The sequence below is a fragment of the Scyliorhinus canicula genome, chromosome 10, assembly GCF_902713615.1.
Source record: "Scyliorhinus canicula chromosome 10, sScyCan1.1, whole genome shotgun sequence".
In the NCBI taxonomy this organism is placed as follows: Eukaryota; Metazoa; Chordata; class Chondrichthyes; order Carcharhiniformes; family Scyliorhinidae; genus Scyliorhinus; species Scyliorhinus canicula.
The window spans coordinates 67,665,013-67,669,120 of record NC_052155.1 but is presented as its reverse complement, the minus strand read 5'-3'; the positions used below and the strand labels follow the sequence as shown (position 1 = coordinate 67,669,120).

At 52.0% G+C, this 4,108-nt stretch overlaps 1 protein-coding gene across 1 annotated transcript in view; it reads left to right on the top strand.

Annotated features, from left to right (window-relative positions):
* The first annotated feature begins 3,405 nt into the window (after nt 1-3,405).
* LOC119972433 (NEDD4-like E3 ubiquitin-protein ligase WWP1) overlaps nt 3,406-4,108 on the top strand; it is a 291,224-nt gene continuing 290,521 nt past the window's right edge. The window contains exon 1 of the mRNA XM_038809115.1: nt 3,406-3,578. The gene's annotated coding sequence lies outside the window, so the exon portion shown is untranslated. The remainder of the gene's footprint in view (nt 3,579-4,108) is intronic.

Sequence of the window (4,108 nt, the reverse complement as noted above, 5' to 3'; positions counted from 1 at the left end):
AAGAATCAGCATGGGCCTCTTGCTGCGTCACCGGCTGGCGGGTGAGACCCCTGAAGCCTCAAGAAGATTCCTCCTGGTGAATCACCCAAAGGTGTAGAGATTGCCAAGACGTCTATCTCTGGAATGGTGGTTTTCTACATCTTCATTCAATCCTATTGCACATTCACAAATTTACAACCAACAACTTTAACATAGAAACAAAATGTTGCTAGATTTAGAGAACTGGCTGAAACTTGCGTGATTTGTTCTGTCGATGTAACATGTAGCCGATGAAATCACTAATCCAGCTGAGCTCTGCCAGTTGCAAAAGTTCCTCACTCTTGAGGAAATCATGATCAGAGGTTGCTTCTACTCTCTTGGTCACTAGTGGTGTTGGTGCTAATAGCACTTATCAGCAATTGTGCTTTCAGCTGCCTTGTCCCCAAGCTCTGAAAGTTCCTTCCTAAGCTCTTTGCCCTTCTCCTCCTCTCTCCTCATTTAAGATGTTTCTTGAAGCCTCCTTTTTTGACCAAGTTTTTTAACATTTGCCCTAATAGCCTTCTATATCTTTCTGTCATAAATGTTTTTACTAATAAAGTGTTTGTTCAAGACCCTGGGATAATTTGCTACATTTACAGTGCTTTATAAATGAAAGTTATTGTAGTTGTAGTATGAGCACAGTAAAAAATCTTACAACACCAAGTTGTATCTTACTGTGCTCACACTACAACCACAATAACTTGCATTTATAAAGCACTGTAAATGTAGCAAATTGTCCTAAGGTCTGGAACAAACACTTTATTGAATCCAAGGTCCCAGTTGAGGCCGTACTCATGAGTGCGGAACTTGGCTATAAGTTTCTGCTCGGTGATTCTGCGTTGTCACACGTCCTGAAGGCTGCCTTGGAGAACGCTTACCCGACGATCAGAGGCTGAATGTCCTTGACTGCTGAAGTGTTCCCTGACTGGAAGGCAACATTCCTGCCTGGCGATTGTCGTGCGATGTCCGCTCACCTGTTGTCGCAGCGTCTGCATGGTCTCGCCAATGTGCCACGCTTCGGGACGTCCTTTCCTGCAGCATATGAGGTAGACAACGTTGGCCGAGTCGCACGAGTATGTACTGTGTACCTGGTGGGTGGTGTTCTCACGTGTAATGGTGGTACCCATGTCGATGATCTGGAACGTCTTGCAGAGATTGCCATGCCAGGGTTGCGTGGTGTCGTGGTCACTGTTCTGAAGGCTGGGTAGTTTGCTGCAAACAATGGTTTGTTTGAGGTTGCGCGGTTGTTTGAAGGCAAGTAGTGGGGATTTGAGGATGACCTTGGCAAGATGTTTGTCTTCATCAATGACGTGTTGAAGGCTGCGAAGAAGATGTTGTAGTTTCCTCGCTCCGGGGAAGTACTGGACGACGAAGGATACTCTGTCGGTTGTGTCCCGTGTTTGTCTTCTGAGACCGGGACCTTGGATTCATGTTGCATTATATTCACCCCCCACCATCTGGCCTGGGCTTGTGAAATCCTACGAACTGTCCTGGTTTGAGACAATTCACACCTTTTAAACCTGGGATTACCTCTCTCTCTGGATCTGCAAAGACTTAATTACTTGCAAATGCTCGCATTCAAAGCATTGTCTTACATCTTTGACTTTGTCTACATGTGTATTTTTGGAACCTACCTCTTCATTCACCTGAGGAAGGAGCAGTGCTCCAATATCAGCCTTCCCGATATAAGTGCCTGGAGAATTGGCGGATCCGTGGCCACGCATAAGCATGGCGACAACCTGTAGCGGTTATTATTGCCACAAGTAGGCTTACATTAACACTGCAATTAAGTTACTGTGAAAAGCCCCTGGTCGTCAGACTCCGATGCCTGTTCAGGTTCACAGAGGGAGAATTCAGAATTCAGCGTCATCTAGGAGTCTGCCACCTGCTGTTGGGATGGCCTCAGGACGTTACCTGAATGCCCTTCCCTGATGCTCCAACTCTGATGGGCTGAGTTCCTGACAGCGCGGGGCATGTGTGCTGTCAGTTTTCGTGAACCCGACGTGGAAGCTGTGGACTGTGTCCAGTGCCGCCACAGTCGGTGGGGGGGGGGGGGGGGGGGGGGAGCTGTGCTACTGGCCAGGGGGATTTCGGCAAGGGCTCGGGGTACTGGTGGGGTGTGGGCTGAGGGGTGTCCAGGGGGGCATTATCTCGCAGGTCGGGTCTGCACATGGCCGGAACCATATTGTATGCTGCGACCGCTACAGGTTGTCGCCATGCTCATGCGTGGCCACGGACCCGCCAATTCTCCAGGCACTTATATCGGGAAGTCTTTGCCTTTTACATGGCCTGGCTGCTAGGCCCTCACCGGTCGTAGCATTGGTGCTGGCGTAAAACCAACACTTCCTCTGGATATAGCTTCAAAATCAGAGAAGCCTCAAAATCACGTAACAGCAATCTTTCGGGACTTTGTGGGAGGAAATCGGAGCAGCCGGAGGAAACCCACACAGACATGGGGAGAAACGTGAAGACTCCGTGCAGACAGTGATCCAAGCCAGGGAACAAACCTGGGACCTGGTGCTGTGAAGCAACAGTGGTCACCACTGTGTTACAAGCACACAGAGGTGAAGTTGAGGCGTTGGAGAGACCGTACAAACCTCCACTCACTTCATGTACCTGACCTTTCAAGCACCACCTGCCCCACATGTGACACTGTTTGCAGATTGTGCTTTGGACATAGCCGCCATCTCAGAACACACCGAACCGGAGTGGAGGCACGTTATCCTTGATCTGGAGAGACTGTCCAAGAAGATTTGTTCCATCTTTCTCTTTGACATGGAGTGCAACATTTCACCTTGAACATGCACACTCCATACAACCATTCTGACTTAGAACTATACCGCTGTTCCTTTACTTTCCCTGAATCCTGAAACTCCCTCCCTCATTGCTCAGTTGGCTGAACTGCTGGTTCGTGATGTGATGCAGAACCAGGCGAACAGCACTGGTTCAATTCCCGTACTGGTTGAGGTTTATTCATGAAGGCCTGCCCTTCTCTACCTATTTTACTCCTCTGAGGTGTGGTGATCCTCAGATTAAGTCACCACCGGTCAGCTATCCCCCTCACATCTGGGATTATGGCTGCTTTACTTTGAGAGTAGACAAGTGCCAGGATCGAAGAATGGTTGCAACAACTGGTCCTGTCTTGACCACCTTCACCCAATGAATGGGTCTGCCGCTCTTATGCGCCCTCTCTCCAATTCTATTTGGTTTTCGACGTGGGTGTCCCGCTGGCTGGTCGACACCGTGTCCATTGCAAAGACAGTTTGGCCTTCAGCAGTCTGAGTTCTCCACAGCATTAAAGGCCGCTGCGCTGGGGGAGGTTTTTGCTCATCTCTCTCTCTCTCCTTGTCCCCTGTGACGACCACGATCGCAGCGCGTTCGCGCCGCGCGCGAGAGAGGAAGCCAGCGCGCGCGCACACACGTGCACGCGGATGTCGGTGCCGGAGATGGGAATCGGAGAGCGGGGCTGCGCGGCGGAGCGGAGAGACGAGGAGTAAGGGGGAAAGCGGAGCCGGAGCGGCAGCGCAGGAGGAGCCGGAGGGGGGGAGGCCTTTAAAGCGGTGAGCAGCTCAGGCCCGGCCAGCAGGCGGAGTGAGGGCGGCCGTTGTTTGTGTTATTTTGTTCTGATGGGGGTGACTCGGGCACGGTTGATAGCGGAGCTCCGGCTGGGGCTGTCAGTGAGGAGGCCCCGGGGCCCCGGGGCCCTGGGGAGCTGTGCGGGCCGAGCGCCCCGAGTCTCCGGGACCGGCCAGACAGGCGAGCTGTCCGGGCCGAGGCAGCCACTGATCCGGCTCTCGGCCGTGTTTCAGAGCTCGCACTCGATCCCGATCCTGCAGGGAAAATAAATAAATACAACAACAGATCGGTGTTATAAATAAAAGTTACTGTCAAATGAGTGGAGATTTGCAGCTCGGTTTCTCTGAGAGGGCTGCTGCTTTTTGTGGATGATAAAATGGATCAGACATGGTCTGGTCTCTGCTTTGGGCTGGACAGCGGATGGTTTGTCTGCTGTGTGTCCTCGGGCAGGGAGGAAGGGGGGTTGGGGGCAGGGAGGAGGGGGGGGGGTTGGGGGCAGGGAGGAGGGGGGGGG